Raw genomic sequence first — 20,339 nt, 5'->3', positions numbered from 1 at the left:
TTAAAATGCTATTTATACAAGAGTTGTGTTCGTGTAGTTAAGATCATATGGCAGGTCTTGGCACTGACTTTTACCATGTTTTCATTTGAAAGTACAAACACTAGTTTATCATTATCACAGAGCGAGTTAAAAGATCTGTTTATCTCATTAGCTTTAGAGATAAGGTCAATACTAACACAGTTGTAGGCATCACAGTGAAACAAAACATGAGATTCATTTTCAATATCTAGCTTACATAAGGGACAGATACGCAGATTTTCGGGAATATTCTCATACCTTCCAGTCTCTAATCTAAGTGGAGCAGTTCCACATCTAAACTTAGCAAGAGCAGATCTATGTCTTAAGGGTAGTGTAGATGTAACATACGTTTCTACAGCAAATGTTTCTTTAAACTGTCTATACGTTCTAAGTTTATTACGCCCCCTACCAGATGGCCCAACTTCAGCATTAACCTTATTTGTCCATATGCTAACATATTTATGCATGGTGTGGGACAACAGTTGTTCACAGAAATCTCTCAGGTTTCTGTCTCTGCAGTCATTCAATGGATTTAACAAACAGATATCATTAAAATGAGTTTTACATTCAAACTGCCAATTCTTACAAGTTCTGCTACTTTTAACGGAACAGAATAAAATACTTTTTGATTCATTCTACCACTGTCCATATTAACAAGTCTATACCAATGGTGTGCAATAGATTTCCACTGTTTAACATGTGGTGGTTGCCAGGCAGTGTCGCCATACAAAGCATTTATAGGTGTGTATCGGCCTGTACCAAGGAAGAATCGAATAGCTCGACTTTCTACTGCATTAATACACGAAAATGATTTAGTGTCCCAAATGGCCGCACCATATGAAATTATAGGCCAGACAGTCGTATCATATAATTTGGTAAATACTTTATATGGCAAACCGCCTGCTGATTTACATTTAGCAATTAAAAGACCAAGCGCTCTGCCAGCACTGTGTGCCACACACTTAGCAGTGGCACCAAAATCTAGATGCTCATCCAATAGGATACCAAGGTACATGTACTTGTTCACAACTTGCATATTGTAGTCACCACATGTAAATGAGATTGTTGTTCTATTTCTACAATTAGGTCTAAAATGCACTATGTGACTTTTATCATGATTCACAACCATACAATTGAAAGAACACCATGTATTTAAAACATTTAACATAGATTGTAGATCCTGCTCATTATCAGAGATAAGAACAATGCCGTCTGCATAAAGTAATATACATAGTTTTTCATTATCACTTATGGGTATTCCTTTATCCAGGGCTTTAATTGCAACAGCTAGATCGTTAATAAACAGATTAAAAAGAAGCGGTGACAGGCCACAGCCTTGTCGAAGGCCACATTGAACCTCAAACTCTTCGGTATAAAGGCCATTAATTCGTACACATGATGTTACATTATTATATAACGATTTGATAGCTATGACAATTTTTCTATTAACACCTATCACTGAAGTCAACTTATTCCACAAAATGCCTCTTTCTACGAAATCATACGCCTTTTTAAAATCAATGAAGGCACAGAAAGTAGACTGCCTTAAACGCTTTCTTGTTTCAATAATATTAGTTAGCGATGACAAATGATCAATTGTACTTCTATTTTTCCGAAAGCCATTTTGCTCATCAACAATGACATCATTATCCTCAGACCATTGTGATATTCTGTCATTTAGAATGGAGCTATATAATTTATACATGGAACAGGATAATGCAATGCCTCTGTAGGACAGGGGGTCTCGTAGATCAGTTGTACTTGACTTAGGAATGGGACTTATAATTATTTTACCCCACTCAGATGGTACTATGACAGAGTTAAAACAAACATTAAAAAGAATATGTAGAAAAGAAACACATACATCATTTTTTAACACATCTACAGGTATTGAGTCATTACCACATGCTTTGCCACACTTTGCTTTAGTAATGGCCTTCCATACTTCAGATAGAGTAATATTTTTATTTAAACTTTCACAATTTAGATTGTTCCCAACATTGCTATTTCCTAACCATGTTTGATATTGAAAAGAATTGTTTCTGTTGCAAAACAGACTGCTAAAATCATTCTTCCATTTTGACAAAACTGTGTCAATATTATCTGAAATAGAGCCATCCTCACAGACCACTTCTAAAGGGATAGCTTTATTTTTGGATTGAGCAACACCAATTTTCCCAATGGATTTCCAAAACTCTACCTGATTCTCTTCACATTGAGAGGCGAGATTAGTTTGAAATGAGACCCAGTATGCCCGTTTACTTTTCTGAACTTCACGGTCAAAAGCACGTCTTGCCGTTACAAATAAGTATTTAAGATGATTTTTGGCACTGGCCTCTTTACAATTTAACCAATCCTGTTCTGCCTTACATTGGGAGTTCCATAAGTTAGACAGTTGTTCATTCCACCACGGTTTGCCTATTCTTCTTTTCTTGTTATATTTACTAAAAAATATATTAACTTTTTTATATTCGAGTTTGCTATACATTTCTTTTCTAATTACAGTGCGTATATCAATATAGGCTGAATCGACATCTGTTTGCAATCTGATACTCTGTTCTAATTTAAAAACAGTATCATGTAATGACTTGATCACACTGTCTGCCGTAAGAAATTCATTATGAATATTATCTACATTAAATCTATCATATGAGGCATTACGACCTGATTGATGGTCATCCGTGCAGCAATTATGTGCATAAAATTGATCCTGGCCTTTTAAAATATACGTCCATGACAAAATTGAATGATCAGGAACATATGAGGGTAAAATACCAAATTGAGCATGTAGCTCATTTAAAATTTCCGTGCTTCGTGTGACTTTGAAATCTTGAAACAGATGAAGATTATCATGGTGAATAATGCAATAATCAACCACTGCACAGCCTTTCATAGACACCGAGGTAAAATCATTTTTAACAAAGTTGCGACCATTAAGAACACACATGTTACTGTCAATAAGAAAATCAATAAGTTTATCACCATAGGAATTTGTTGTAAAATCCACAACATCTCTCACAGCAATCTCATCAACACCAGCAATATAATCCTCATTCTCCCCAATTCTACTGTTCAAGTCACCACATATGCAAACAGTGCCAGAATTTTGATATTCATATACATTAGTAAGCAAAGTGTCATAAAAATCACAAACATCAACCTGTCTTGAGGAGTTATTTGGTGGCAAGTAACAAACACAAGCATAGAAAGTATAATTAGTACACTTATCAGTAAATTCTAACCATAAAATACCATCATAACTGTCATTTACGATATTAATAGAAAAATAATTAGCAATATGTTGTTTTACAAGAAATCTAACACCCCCAGACCCTGTCCTAGCATTGACATGCGTAAGTTTTCTATTATTACCAAACCATAAATAACCTGGTAAGTTTATAACATTCTGTCCTGTAAGTTTAGTTTCACTGATACCTATAATGTCAATGTCTAATTTATCAATACATGATTGGCGTATAATATAGTTATCACTATTGAGGTCTGCACTAAAGCCATTAATGTTCCAGAACCCGCAGGTGACCTAACTTCTTCTGTAGCCGCCTCTTGGTCCTCTTGGTCTGAATCCGCGCTGACTCTGTGCTCCACCTCGTTGACCTTATGTAGCATGTCAACATAAGAATACGCACATACCAAATGTTTGCTTTTCGGTATCATATTATGCTATGTATAGATATCATCATGCTTAACCATTTTTCAATAAAGATGATCGGGATTTTTACTTTATGATGCTATGATTTTTTTGAAAATCAACAACAAGAGATTTATCTGATTCATTCATTAACTTCATTCAATAGTTCCCCAGATTGTTGTGATACTGTTTCTCGTAGTGTTGGGATCATGTTACTCATATAGTTGTGATTCAGTTGTTCAGGATAATATAACAACACCGATTCATTTAATTGAAATTAAATACAATTTTCATTTTCTTGTGTTGCTTTTACATTTGAATTGCGATTCTATTTGGGTTTACTTTAGTAATTTTTTTTATCATCTCAGGGAAAATTGTGATGTTTGGTAATCGTTTAAACTGGTTTCAAACCCGCCCCATCGATGTAAATCCGATGACCGTTCGAAGACAATGACTCCAGCTTCAATAGTCATTGTATGTTTAATGTCGGTGTGTGTGTATTTTCTATTATCGTTAAGGCATTTGCCTAAATAAATACTAGTGGACAAACGTGGCTTTTCTGATAATGTTTTGGAGTTTCATTATTTCTATATTTTTCCCTTTTCTATAGATGCAACCATTTCTATGGATTCAGTCGGCCCTCTATTTTGGAATTCATGAAAATCTATTTATTCATCTTATTTAGATTAGGTAAAACTTTGCAAAGTTTCTAAAATCATGTTGTTTATCAGTCAATGAGAATAGTTCATTAACAGTTTATATGCAAATACATACAAATTAAGTGGTTTCCTTTTAAAACGATGAGCGAACATATCGATAGGAAAGATATGAACAATCAAAGGCAATATCTTGGAGGCAAATTACTGTTCCTAAGTTTTAATGAAATAAAAATCACATATCGATATCGGCAAAAAACGCGTTTGTAACGCTTTCATTGCTTATTTTACAACGACGTAAATAACGTACATAACGTTGAAACTTTCCCAAAACAATCGAAACCCTGTATTTTGTAGAGGCAGCGAGCAAGCTTTTGCTTCAAAATCTCGTAGGTTTGAACCTCAATGAAGGCACAATATGTATTTTTTATTTCCCATTGTTATTAAGATTATTTACATCTTTTCCACATATTACAGATTGGTAAATATTTTATGAAATCATCCAAAATGCTATACCAATTGTGAACAAATCCCTTAAGTATGAAAAACGAAAAGAATATAAATCAAAAGCATTAATATTTGAAATTAATATATAATTTAAAATGCATATATTATTTTTCGCTATGCTCTCTACAATAGCAGAACTTAAATGTTCGTTAAAGAAATTTGTTCACGATTTATGTCATTGAGTCATCTACAGATATATATGATTTGAGCATCGAACGATAACTGTGCTAAAAGATTGCATGTTAGAACAAAGCAAGTAACTTCATTTTAATTTATGCTTCTTTTTTTTCGACCCGATAGGCCAGCGCTCAAACAAATGAGTGTTTTTATTACTGTAATGAAAATTTCTATCAAAGACTTTCTTTGTTTTACAATTAAAATAAGTCTAACTGTTGAGTTTACATAAAAGTATGGAAAATAAACATGCATGTTCTAATAAAATTGTCAGCTTATTATTGAATGTTAGGGGCGCTATGTTCGTTGGTTCTTGCATAGCATGAGTGTAATATTTATTGTACCAATGGCAATATTTTGAAATGCCTCTAACTGCAACCGGAAACCAAAGTTTAAATCCTGTCAAAGTCTTTTCCCGAACCATAATGTTTAAAGACTCCAACTTTACCAATATCTCTTACAACATAACCCAGCATGGCATGAATCAACGTGATTGAACACCAGTGTTCTTTAAATTAGTTCGTTTTTCCTCCTAAATTCGTTACAAGTTTCAATTAAGTAAAGGTAGTTCCCAAGAAATATTTCTATCCGGAAGAAGCTTATACCAGTGTGATAATGTCATTGATTGCTCAACAAATTTCAAGGAGGTTTCATTAAGTGGATCTATGATGCATTAATGCGAGAGCCAATATACGAGATCACATATGAAGTGTTTGCTAACAGCAACCCAGCTATTCTTGACTTTTCTAGTAAACAGCGGAATGAGCGGAAAATATCACTTTTGAGAGCCCTTAGCCGTTGCAACATGATGCCCTGTCTCCAAGATTTTTTTATATTTTAAAGTCGTTGCGTTTTTAAGAAATGAAATTAATGTGGTGTATGTTGGAAAGCGTTTTGTTGTTAAATTCATTTTGATAAACCACCTGTTTTAATGTTTACTTATATTATTTTTGAATATTTAAAATAGTATAGTTCATGTTTCTCATTGTACAAATCTGCAACGTAGTAGTTTACTTTCGTATTAACATACTTCAATGTGTCGTTTGTATCAACTGATATAATTATATCCGATATGGAATGAAGATGAAAACAATTGATGTTAAAAAGTTGTGTACTGCTTAACAAACTACAGACCAACCGTTCATCTGCAAACAACATGTGCAATCAGCGTTTACAAAAGTAATCTATAACATCAAAGCTAAGGATCAGAATGAACGTTTTAATAAAATTTATGGATGCTATTTTTGCACAAATCAAAACCTTTCGAAGATAATTAGTAGCGTAATGCAGTGATTTAATTATTCTACACCTTTACCGACAACAGAACATGTAAAAGATGATAAAATGCGTGATAGCATGATGGCATGAAAACCGCAACTATCCAATAATAAGAGTATACAATTGTCAATGATGGTGTGTCACATGTGCACGTCTTCTTTAGGAGTAATTTGTATGGGAATTAATTATTTACTAAATATAAAATTTGCCCATTTTATCTTATGTAACAAGCCCTTCTGACTTTAAAATTGGACATTTGGACTTTTGAATCGGTAGGCCTCGACCAGGTAACCAGCCTAGCTTTTGGATGATGATAAGTAAACGCGTTCTTAAGATATACTGCGAAAACAAAATGTTCTAAAGACAGACTATTCGACCCATTATTCGACTGTAAATCCAAATCGCGTCAAATGTAATCGCTTGTTAGAAGAGAGAGGGCGTAATAGTATTAGTGTTCAATGTGTTTGTGTTTACTTTGTTTCTTTTTGTATTTGACTTGAACGTCACGGTTTATGTGACCGCAAAAATAACCAATTGCATTAACATAAATTATGCAATCTTTCGCAACATTTTATCGTTACTCGCTAGATCTCTTGTAATTGCGCTCCCATCACGTAACATTCTCGATTGCAAAAATAGAAAGATTACCAATATATTTAAATTTACTGTATGCAGAAATTGTGACAACCAAAATATATCGCTCGTTAGTTTCCATACTAAACGGCATACCTATACAACGTGAAACCACTTTTTTTTAACTACATACAACCATCAACACAATAATAATTTAAACAACCTGGCTATCACTAGTTCTATGGCAAAAATATTATTATCGTTAGCTATAAAAAAAGCTACTGGTTATAGATCTCAATTATAAATCAATATTCGTTTTGAAAGCGTGAACACCCAAAATAAAAGCTATACAAAATGGTTATACGTATAAACTTTGTATAAGTATCAATTGCACGATAGGATCAATATTTCTGTTCTAAAAAAAATACAATAATAGATCAATGTAATGAAAGTACTGGTCGGGCTATTTTGCTCGTAAAGACACTATACACCGTTATGCCAACCAAACAGCTTTGTTGAATAAAACAGCTGAATTCGGGAAGGGTGTTATCATTTGAACTGGTGACCTAGGCTTTTACTCTGACTAAGAGGTTTATGTATCTAAGATTTCGTGAAGACAAACGTAGTCATAAGGTTTCCATACATCATGTAGATTCAAGTATTATTCATATATATATATATATATATATATATATATATATATATATATATATATATATATATATATATATATATATATTCAAGCTATGAACTATGCCCATCTCTTAAGTTCTAAAGATATGTCATTTAAAACAGAATTTCAGTTTGTCACAGCTAGATAGTTCACTTTAATATACATGGTTTTCCTGGCCACTTTTGGAAAATGAGTCTCATCAAATAGGGAATTTTTAATCGATAAAGTGGAACGACAAAGTGGACCGAATTTGGATTTTTTATCAACAAATATTGGCACATCAAACCTTTATTTTGAATAAACAATATTTGTTTTAACTTTAATTTACAATCACAATTAAGAATAAACAAAAGCATTATTATGTTTAATATATTATTTGTTCATTATAAGTATTGAAAATAACTATTAACCCGTCTGCTTATGTATCCATTTACTTAAAAATTCTGCATTACAGTTTAATATCTAAGTTAAGTTTTGCTAAATGATCACAATATTTTATCTAAGTTAATTTGAATGGCATTTAACAATGTAAAGTCCACAACGCTTATCCGAATTTTAGTAAATGCATGGCGAGTACTTAGCTGCTGCGAAAATGACAACCACAACATGTATTTCGTGTGTAAGGAAAAAGTTCAAAAGTGGTCTGAAAAGCACGGGCGAATTGCCATATAAAAACTTGGTATTGCAGAGAACATTGAGATGTATACAGTAAAAAATGTAGCGCGTGGTAATAACAGGTTGTCGCGAACGCATTTGATTTCCTTAAACGAAAGAACATACATGCGCTGTATCGGTTAAATGTAGATGGTTCAGTGTTGAGCCGATATTTCGTCGCTGTATACACCTTCCATGAGGTCTGCGTGTAACTCGGATGCTAATGCCACAATGCCATGGATGGAACGCGCGCTGTAAGCTGATAATGTCAAACTATTTCAATCAAAGGGTGTTTGTTAACACATTTTCCAATTGGTCACGTGATAATGTTTGTGCGCATTAATACTAATACTATGCGATCGGAGCTATTTTGTTTGCAAATGCAGAATTCTGGATGCAACGTGGTTGAATGCAATAACGGACTTCTTTCGTCGGTATACGTATATATGTTATGTTATCAAAATATTGATTAACTCAATCATGGTTAGTGGAGCTTTTATTTACCAAACTACATGCATAAGAACACATAACAACTAAGACCAACAGGATAACATTGTGAATGAAAACGTTTTCCCAGAAGCCACTCAGTTTAACTTATCCACTTTTACCACGCGGGCCATCAGAAACAAACTGAATTAATATTGTCTGCCCAAACGTTTTAAACTTGCCCAGCAATAGGTATTGAGATATGTAGACATCAGTATCGTTCTTTTTGTTATTTATTATCATTAATTAAAGTGAACCCTAAATAACACGCAGATTTTCTTCAACATCGACCCGTATGCTTGTGATTCGAATGTCCACCGTCTGAAACTTGCCTTTTTTTTTAGTAGGCCTAATTTTTTGCATTCCTCTGGTGCTTAACTTGCCAGTAGAAATTTGCTGCAATAGTCATCCTATAATCCCCCAACACAAACCACTATTACCCCCACCAAGTTACTGAAGTCGTAATTTGTATAAGAACAAACCTTTGGGTGGATTGTAGTCATTTACGTATCGATAGTCTTTCTCTCGACACAAACATTTTTATCCAGAGGCACCATACTACATTGTTTTCATCATGCAATATAGTCATTCAAAGTTGTGCAAATGCAAGGCTTATCATCCTACATAAAACAAAATCGCCATATAATTGTGAATGGCTTTAATTTTGTACATTTATCATTATCGAATATAAATATACCCAACTGTTAAATTGTTACTAATTGCAAAATTAAAATAAAAGGCTTACAACTGTGTCATTTGTAGAGTTTAAACAATAAACAAAATACTTAATGTCAAATACAACATTTAAAATATAGGTCGTGTGTATTGGTTTCAAATCATGTCTTGTGGCACAAAAAAGTTTCGAGCCAGTGGAGAGTATGGTCTACCAAAAAAACTTTTCAACGTACATCTTACTAGATCTTCTAAACCCTGAAAACATTCACCAGCATATACAGGATCCTGTCTTATCACAGCTCTTAAATGGGCCTTTTCACAGATTTTGGCATATTTTGAAGTTTGTCATTAAATACTTAATATTGATAAATGTAAACATTGGATCTAAAAAGCTCCAGTAAAAAAATCAAAAATAAAATATAACAAAGGAAAAAAAGTAGCCCGCAGCAGGGCTCGAACCAGTGACCTTCCGAGTCCTGGAGTAAAAACCAATTAGACCGCTCGGCCATCCTGCCAAGTATGTATCGATGACGTATTTATACTTTATATAAGCAATCTTCGTAGTTTCACAAAAATAAACGACAACAACAGAACTTTCGAAATTCTTCAATCGTTTCGCGTTGCAACGCTCTATAATTTTCAGGTTTTTAAATCGTCAAAAGATGCATATAATGGCTATATTAGACCATGGTAAATGTTCAATATTACTGTTTACTCACAAATATCATAACAAAAACGAAAATTTGCGATTCTGAAACAACTTTTTTTCAATTTTGTCAATTTACCAAAACGTGAAAAGATCCCTTTAAGAACAGTTTAAAAATTTACTGCATTTTAGATTGTAAAATAAATAGACGTGTATGATTTAAATGATTTCAGTGTGTTTATAAAAATACCACACGAAAAAGATGCCTATGCACTTTAAATGTTTGCTTAACCTAATATTGCATAGGTAAGCCCTATATGCACGATAGCACATATGAGCTGATTCATGAGTTTATATTTTGTGTCAGGTTTTTGTTGCTTTGTATAATAAGAATGGAATACTGCTCCAGCAGCTGGAATTTTACTGCTTTATAGTATTTACTTCAATGCATTTTCGAGGCCGCATAACAACCAAATAACGTTCGAGCATATGATTTTGGCTTTTCTGCCCACTTTTATTTTTAATGTATAACTGAAAATGTGTATGGATTAGTATATTTATGTCCCATATATTTAAAATTATTAATTGACTAAAGAGCGGTAATTTAACCATTAACGAGAGCTTATTAACTCTGATCCTTTGATACAGTTCTTTTGTTTTCAAAAACATATATAGCTCATACAGTTTCGATTTGTTTAATATCGTTATATTTTTTAATGCTTGGTTTAACTTAAGTGTTTACACGAACATAGTTGAATTTGGTTATATCTCGCGATATAACAAACATTTTATTTACATTGTTTTCATCTACTGATAATATGCTTTGCAAAAAATAAAAAATCATAAAACCATAACTGATCCTCCGCGCATGTAAACCCCAAATGGATGTTTCGCTAAACGTGTAATTAAACTCAATACATTAATGGATCTTGCGCATACATAGTATACAACACGTACTTGTTTGGTTTGCGTTAGGTCTTCAGTCTGCAGTCAACGCAGTCGGTCCGTACGGAGACTATAAAGTGAGGAAATTTTGGGAGACCTCAATACATTGGATAGTGTTTTACATAGATACTAACTTTTTGATACAATTTTCAGGTTACATGTCATTAAGTATGAATTTAAATACGTTCTATAAAATAGTTTTTTTAGTTATATAGTACTCTCTTGTATTTCTATGAAGTTAGTTTTGTTATATGATATTAGATTATTCCTTAAAGCGGGTATATACGATTTTTTATATGTGTTTAATTGTAATATATTGATAAAATATGTTACAATAACACAAAATAGGCAAGAAAAATTATACATTAAAGCCGAATTTCATTAAATGCAGCAAAGACAAATTAGCGCCCCGAGCCGATAATGACGTACATATTTTCCTACAATAAACGAAGCATTCGTCTTTGTATTAGGATCGGAGATAGTGTTCGTGTGTCGTATGATTAGATATCGTTGCAGGAATTCAAATAAACCGTAAACTAAGTTTAGATGCACATCGTACATGTATGGTATACATGCTGGCTAATTCGGCTGTACAGCCGTTTTCAATTTCAGAATTAAATATCTGGCCTATTTCCCATTTTTCGACACATGTTCTTCTTAACTTTTATTTTAATTTATATTGAAATATATATATAATAAGTTTTTTACACAGTTTATATTAATTCATAAATATTTGACAAAATCGTATATACCCGCTTTAAACTGATCCTGTTTTGGCTGCTTAGAGTGAATAACTAACATATGTGAATCAAAAATACATATGATTCAAGCAAACAGTAAAAAATATTAATTGCTTGATCTTAGTTGTTTTCAATTATTTGAAATTAAGATACTGAGATTGAAGAGTATGTTAAATATTGCTTGTACAATAGAAATGACTTTATTTTTCACCCGTATGATGCTTTTGTACTTAATTATATTGCTTTGTTTTGAAACTTGTCGCTTGCCATTTTGTTATTACGATGAAGTTATTTACGTTAGTCAAAAGATTAACTTACCACTTATGCCTTACTCGACATCGAATTACTTGCATTATTTATTGTTGAGTTTTCAGAATGATGCAAACACTTTATATAAAGTCGGTCTTGTGATTGCTTGCATGAGTGCCATATACTACAAAAATACAAATTCAATCGTTTCGTGTCTTTCATTTTTTATTTGACATCAAATTGTCGAAGAACCTTAAAAAAAAAGGAAGAAGCTGAAGACATCCATAATTATCAATAAGTAAGTTAGTATAGGGGAGACAAATACCGATACAGATTATTGCATTTAAACAGAGTTGTCGTTTAAATAAACGTTGACATTAAAACGTTTGTAATTTGATTTAGTTGTTTTATCATCGGAACTTATATAAAGTACACTTACATGTCATGGTACATCGAACATCATTTATTGGACAATATTTATAGAAAAATAAATTAGAGCATAGATGACCTCCTCACATTAAAATGGCCGACCAGCTAGCCGAAAACTAGTCCGCATAGCATTATCAGGCTATTTGTGAGTTCACAGTTCAGCGATGAAGTGAAAAGTCATACGTGCTGTTTAATGTTCAATAACACGGCTGTTAATCACAGACGCCGCTACTTCCGGGTTGGCGCTCAGTTTCAGATGTTTTGAAATTTCACGGAAAATTTTTCTTGTTGAGTAGGTTTTATATGCTTTTTCAATTATATTTCGCAATATTTTAAATATCGGGAAATGTAGAGCGATTCAGCGAAGATTGATTCATCCACATATGTACAGAAACATGCACTCACAATCCATTTGGTAAATTGATGACCTTTATAAGTTGTGACATGGTGGAGTATTTGAAGCATATCGCTGTATTTGCTTGTGTGACGCGCGAATTTCCACCCAGTTAATCCGCGAATGACAACAACCGATTGCATAAAACATATACTAGTTACTGCATGCACAAACACATTGGCTTCTTGCAGATTTAATAGATAATTTCATATTTTTCCAAAAGAGATGGAGCAAAGGTCAATGAGGTGGAGCTAAGGACATGAGGTGGCGCCAATGCACGATATAAGAATCATCACATGACTAACATTTGATTGATAATGTTCATTTTTTCATATTTATTTTTATTTTTCAACGTAAATACTTAAAACCAAATGTATACAAAACATATACACATTCTAAAAAAATATATTCATACAGAGGGGGTAATCACGTGATTGTCAATATCGCGACGTCCATGCCGAGACAGCTTTTTTCGCCATTTATACCCTTTATTACTTGTATTATTTTTTGTAATTCTGCTCACTATTCAGCCATATCAGCAAGAAAGTTACTGACGTTTGTTTCATACTAATATTCGGTCTTAACTCGACTTTACTCGCTGTGAAATGTTTTAGCGGGATGACCTAATTAGGGCTCCATTAAGAAAATTTGCGGGGAGTAAAATCGACATATAAAGCGAATTTTAATACGAAATAAACGCTAATCACCTTTTTTCTGGTCTGGCTGGAAAGTGAGCGTCATTTAAAAAATAAGCAAAAGTACGAAAGGGTATTAAACGCCGAAAAATAACTGTCTCGGCATGAACGTCGCCATCTTGACTATCACGTGATTACGGGACGCTCTGCATTATTGAATCTGTTCGCGTGTGTAACAAGTCATGATTTTATCAATTGAAATTATGATCTCTTATTATAGAAATTTTTATTTTAGAATGTTAAAAGTTATAATCGCTTTCTAGTATAAAGTGTTCTTACAGATTTGAATCTCCGATAACGAATTGATAAACTCTTATTTCTTCAATTATGTTAATGAGTCATTTAAATGAAGTGCAGATGATATCGCAGTGTGGTTTTTCTGAACATCTCATCTCCCCTGTGGTCCCATCGCCCACCAGCCTCCTCGAGGCGTCTCGGTTCTGGGCGAGTCTCTCCAGCTGCCAATATGTTTGGTCCATCTGCTAAGCATCTGCATCAATGTCACGGCGCCAGGTCTAGGCCGTCCCCTCTTCTTTTTCCCTTGGGGGTTCCATGTGAGAGATTGCCATGTCATATTAGATGCAGGCTTGCAAATGGTGTTGCCTATCCACCGCCAACGTCTCTGACGGATGTTTTCTTCAACTGGTTGCTTGTTTGTTCTTCTCCATATTTCTTCGTTGGAGATCTTGTCTGGTGAGCGGATCTTGAGGATCTTCCTGAGACAGGTGTTGATGAAGACCTGTATTTTGATGAAGACCTGTATTTTCTTTATGGTGGTAACAGTAAAGTCTCTCCTCCATATAGAAGAAATGGCTTCACGATGGTATTGAAGAGCCTTATCTTGGTGGTGATGCCAATTGCGCTGGATCCCCAGATGTTCTTCAGCTGATGGAAGGCTGCTCTCGTTTTACCGATGCGGGTTCTGACACCTGCATCCGTTCCTTCCTGGTTGTTCAGAATGCTGCCGAGATATGTGAAGCTGTCCACCTCCACAAGCGCCTCGCCTTGAACTGTGGTGGGTGTGTTGTTGGATGCGTTGGTCCTGAACACCTTGTTCTTCCCTCTGTTGATGGTGAGGCCCAGTCTAGCTGAGTTGTCCGCTACCATGTTTGTCTTTTCCTGCATCTGTTGTTGGGTTTGTGAGAGAAGAGCCAAATCATCGACAAAGTCGAGGTCTTCCAACTGTTTCCATAATGTCCACTAAATTCCATTCCGCTTCGGCTCCGTCGATGTCTTCATTACCCAGTCTATGGCCAGCAGGAACAGGAAAGGTGAGAGTAAGCAGCCTTGCCTCACACCGGTTCTCACTTTAAAGGCATCCGTGAGCTGTCTGCCATGAACGATTCTGCAGGTCATTCCCTGATAGGACTTCCTGATTATTTTGGTGATCTTTTCTGGCACCCCGTTGTGCCTCAGACGTTTCCAGAGGGACTCCCGGTCAACGCTATCAAACGCCTTTTCAATGTTAATGAAGTTGACATACTACGGCGAATTCCACTCAAGGGATTGTGCCCGAATGATGCGCAGGGTTGCGATCTGATCCGTGCAAGATTTCTCATTTCGGAAGCCTGCTTGTTGGTCATGGAGATGCGGGTCTACTGCGTCTTTCATTTGGTTCAGCAGGATGCCATGAAACACTTTTTCTGGGATGGACAATTGTGTGATTCCTCGTAAGTTACAGCACGAAAGCGTCAGGGCTACTCTCCCTGGGTGTGTGCTGCATCCTCCTGCTCATGCCCCGAGAACAACAGTAACTCACCAGAAGACAGTCGCTTCTGCCCAGAGCCAGTCAATCTTGATTCACTGATCGCTAGGATAGTGAGGTTGAACTCCCTCATCTCGGCGGCAACTTGTTCTGTCTTTCCGGTCTCATTCATGGTTCGGAAATTCCATGTACTGATGGTGGTTGTGCAAACGGTAACGATAGCAGAATGTGAATCTTCCACAGTGTGCATCTGTTTCTACTGCAGTTAATTTTGGATCAAAATGACGACAAGTTAAAATCAGTCTCAGTTTGTTAACTGTAATCCTAACTGAACGACATTTTGTGTAACAAAAGCCTTCTTTATGGTTAATTTAAGACTTCGAAGTATTTAAAATTAAAAGTAGTGTTATTATTATATGTAAAACTCTCTGACATTCTATTTAAAGGCTTTATTAAATATATATATTTTAAAAGAGGTCTGAGGTACGTTTAAGCGGAATAAAGACTTTTGTATAAACTTTATAATGACAATCATTTGCAAAATGAATAAAAACGCTAGAGACACATCTGTCTTCCGCCATTGTGCAAATAGAGGGAAAGTAGTACCGCAGTTTGGTGTCAAACCTACATCGGTGTTGAAAACCATCATCATTTTGACACTTCCATAGGCATTAGCATTATCTTTATGGTCATCTTCATCGTTATCATCGTTGTCTTTGTCGTTGTTGCACGGTGTTCAATACATTCTGATTGACATCAAGCCTAGCGAAATGCTCTTTGGTGTTGACTACCAAAGTGAGGTGCAACAGGACACAGTTAAGTGTGTTTAACAGCAACGCAAATTAAAATAAAACGCTCAATTTATGAGAGGTTTGTTTATTTAAAAATATACTGGTGCAGCGTTTAATAAATCATTTATGTAAGTTAATAGGTAAATTAGCGTAATATATTTCAACTACTCCAAATTTTGGTACGATTTGACAAAGATATTTTACAAGATAGTGAGTTATGTTAATGTTATGTGAGTTTGAAAAGAACTGTCACTGTATTAAATAATAAGCACATTTTTATTATCATAATTATATTTAAAAAATATGCATGCGTAATATGTTATATCACTTTGAAAGAACTCGTGCAGCAGCATAACAGCAATTGTAACGTTACGCACAATCATTCCAACTCTTTTGTTGATACAAGCGTTCATTTTTATTCTTCCGCTGCCACTGGGGGCAAAAGCCTTCTCTGAAACAAAATTAACTAACAAATAAAACCTCTTTATACAGTGTAACAATATGCTTCTATCATTCTTTTCGGTTCATAAAAACTCTCTGAGATAAAGTTTCAATCGTGTCCTAGCATTTATTTTAATTTAAACTTTTCTTGTAAAGTAATCAGGAAAGAATTGTTTTAAATAAGTGATTTTTGTTTTTTGTACCACCAGTTCGTCATTGCCCAATCTGGTTTCAAAAAGCGCCTTCAGATTTTGGTTGAATTGCGCATCGTTTCGTCTCTTGGAGAACACTCGTATTATCAGCTCAAGGTTACGTTCAGCTTGAAAGATAGCCTGTATGTGCAAAAGCACGAAATATATCATATAATATTGTATTTGAATGAAAAAATATATAATATTGTAAACACATTAGAATACGTAAGAAATATTTGGCAATGTGTATAGTGGTTCTCTGACATGTTCTTGTGTTTGTGTTACTGTATTTAAAATATTTAAACCTGTTACTGTATTTAAAATATTTAAACCGGTTTGATTTTGATTCATCAAGATTTTAAGAGAATCCTTACAATAGAAACGTGTACATGTACGTGCAAATATTTTGTTTACAGCATTAACAATAAAAGGTCATATACACATTTTATACTAACAATACATACAAATTAATACCTATTGTATCTACCCTCAAATTCGTCATTATATATCTACCTCTGTAATAATTGTTTATGTTTTGTGAATTCGGTTTCAAATTTGTTTTATGAAATTATATCAAACAGATAGTGATAAACTTAAAGATGCCTTTGTAATTTTTGTTATTTTGATATGTTTTGCAATTTCTTTGTAATTGAGCATTGTTAACTACTATTTGTACTTAAATTTGTTAAATTGTGTAGCATATTGACACCTGACATTACTAAAATACATGCGCAAATAGGTTAGAATATTAAATGAATTAATATATTTGTAAATCGTTATTTTCAAAATAATAAATGTTTATTAACTTATTAGATAATGTCGCTAGGATGGTTCCGCATTCAACCCTACCCCTTTTGAGTAGCACCCTGTAACTAACTTTCGGGATTATAGATTTTCCTATGGTGATAATGTATGCTCGTTCGAGGATGTAATTCGATAATGGTAGAATATATTTACAACTATTTTTGTGTGATCTTAAGTCTCCAAAAGATCTTTCTGAAATAGCTGAGACACAAATTATGATTATTTCACAGCTCTCTTACAAAGTACAGATACTAATTAGCTCAACAATGATCTGAGATATTGAGAGCTGCCGGATCTTTCAGTCGTACAAATTGAGGTTTCCTCTCTAATCTGTGATTATCAGTGCTAGATAAAAATGGTGTTGTTTTAAATTTTTGTCTTACACAGATTCAGGTTCAATAATATATGTTAATACGAATCTGAATTAATGTATACCTTCCCACGGGTGGCTGTTTCCGGTTCATTCTTGGTGAAGAATAGAACGTTTTCCAAAGGATTATTTTCACCACTCCCAAGGTCAAGTTTAACAATCTTAAAAGAAAACACACAACACATAGACTTAGCGTTAAAAACACATGTGCGTTCTTACATTCAATGCTTGTTATCAGTTATCAGTGATAGTTATTATAACCAATTCATAAACTTTTGGTAACACATGACGCCAGTTACTGACATACACACAAGCCAGAATTGATATATGTTCAAGCAAAATACACCAACAATAAAACATCAACATCAATCATTCATGTTATTATTTATAACATGTATTAGGTGAATTAAAATCGAACAATCAATAATCAACACGAAAACTCAACAAGCTCGCCGTGAAAAGCCTTGGTCAAACATTATTAATTGGGCAGCGGTAACAATTACTAAAATAAGAATAAAAATAAGAACTGTTTTGTTTAACTTCTATACATCGTCTTTTTTAAGAAAACTATATAAAACAAGGGCTGTTTGTGAAACACGCATGCCCCCCCCCAAATGGGCTTCAGTTGTAGTGGCAGCCATTGTGTGAATACCTTACAAACCATTTTACTGCTTCATGTCGCTGTGACCTTGACCTTTGACCTAGTGACCTGAAAATATATAGGGGTCATTTGCCAGTCATGATCAATTAACCTATGAAGTTTCATGATCCTAGGCCTAAGCGTTCTTGAGTTATCATCCGGAAACCATTTGGTGGACGGACCGGCCGACGGACCGACGGACCGACGGACCGACGGACCGACATGTGCAAAACAATATACCCCCTCTTCTTCGGAAGGGGGCATAACTAGTGTGCGAATGGTTGATTGCTCCTGTACTTAGCAATGCATTTTATCAATAGTTTACTGGCTAGTGTGAATGCGAAGCGCAAAGGATGCATAGTTAATATTTTAATTCTCAAAAAGAAACGGTTAAATTAAAATGATTAATTAACATTTCAGATTTGTCAGTATTGAATTGCAGTATACTTCAATATACTTCAGAGATCATTAGGCTGCTTATTTTAGCGATCTCTTAAATTAAAATGAAATGAGGTTTTCGCGAGTGCTGTTTTTTTACATTTGAGCATAAAGATTATTCAACTTAAAAGGTAATTGCATAATTCTTGCTCACGACACACTATCTTACAAAAACGTGTATTTATGCAGTCGTTTCACTAATCCTGTATTGCATGTTTCATACCGAGCAAGCCCTTTTTAAATATTAAATTGCTTGCTGTATTGAGACATTTGACTTTGAATTGTTACTTTGATATTAAAGGGAGTAAAGCAGTTATTGCCCTTGACTTATCGTCTTATTTAGGTGCACACGAATATTCCAAGTTGTATAATAATGATTTGTCAAGTTATAAAGCGGACACAACCTGCTTTTATGAATAAGTCATGTTGTATGATCTTGACGCAAAAGGTTGGCCTTAACATTTAAGGTAACCGCTTGGTCTACAACGTATGACACCTTTTCAAATATGTTTGGCATATTTGTCAAAATTTACAGTTCGGACAATATTCGGCATTGACAGACATGCAGACAGACAGACACAGACACACACTGACCAACAGACCGACATACCAACCGACAGACCGACCATAAGCGAAAAAGACGTATGGAACAAAAGGGTTATAATATAGCCCAATTCCCCATACCTACTACTAGTAGCGGTATTAAATAACAATGTACATTCAGAAATTCTGTACCAGATGATTCATTTTGAATACAACGCCATTTACATCTTAATTAGTTAAAAACATGCTATTGAATAGTAAATGTCTGTTATTCGAAACTTAAAATGCGGTAAATGTTTTGAACTTAGTATAGTAAACATGCTATATTTGGACTTACATATGAAAACACTTATATAGTAAAAACCTGAACTACGATGTCATCCACAGGAAAAGTCTGACCCCTTGCAAGCTCTCCTGCTAGAATTTGCTCGTTTCCCTGTTCAAAAGATACAAATACATGTTAATAAAATACACACAAAAACAGTGCTTTCATGCGTTTCGTTCGAAGTCAGTATAGGTTCGTCCGTCGCTTCGAGCTAACTGTAGCAAACATGTCTTCTTACAAAAGATCTTTTAAATTACAGTTTAGTTGACATTTAAGGCTTAATATTTTATTGGATGTGAGATGAAAGAGTATCAACGAGTGAAAATCCCTATAAATTAACATGTGTGCTTTTCTTTCATATTTTTCATTATCTATTGATTCGTTTCATTTCAGCCACACTTGTATTAGTTTGTTAGGTTGTTTTATTTCAATTTGTGAACATTCACAAAATACTAAAGACGTTTTGCATAAACCTTAACTTACTCTTCATGTATATTCAAACGAAAATATATATCATACTGTTTAAGTTAATACACTATAGAATGTTGTTCTATTTAAGCAACATTGACATGACTTCTTACTCTGATGGAAAAAAAAGGTCTTCGAAAATCACTTTATCATTAATTAGAACTTTAAGTTATCTATATTAC

The 20,339-nt window shown here is 34.2% G+C and overlaps 1 long non-coding RNA gene across 1 annotated transcript; it reads right to left on the bottom strand.

Annotated features, from left to right (window-relative positions):
- Positions 1 to 16,006: 16,006 nt before the first annotated feature.
- LOC127846375 (uncharacterized) lies at positions 16,007 to 19,804 on the bottom strand. The gene is made up of 4 exons (XR_008033479.1): positions 19,729 to 19,804; positions 17,809 to 17,904; positions 16,582 to 16,710; positions 16,007 to 16,388 (listed from the first exon to the last, which is right to left on the bottom strand). It is a non-coding gene; the product is annotated as an uncharacterized LOC127846375 (long non-coding RNA).
- Between the last annotated feature and the right edge of the window lie 535 nt (positions 19,805 to 20,339).

The sequence above is a fragment of the Dreissena polymorpha genome, chromosome 9 (genome assembly GCF_020536995.1).
Source record: "Dreissena polymorpha isolate Duluth1 chromosome 9, UMN_Dpol_1.0, whole genome shotgun sequence".
Classification (NCBI taxonomy): domain Eukaryota; kingdom Metazoa; phylum Mollusca; class Bivalvia; order Myida; family Dreissenidae; genus Dreissena; species Dreissena polymorpha.
The sequence above is the reverse complement of the archived record's forward strand: the minus strand, read 5'-3'. Positions and strand labels throughout refer to the sequence as shown.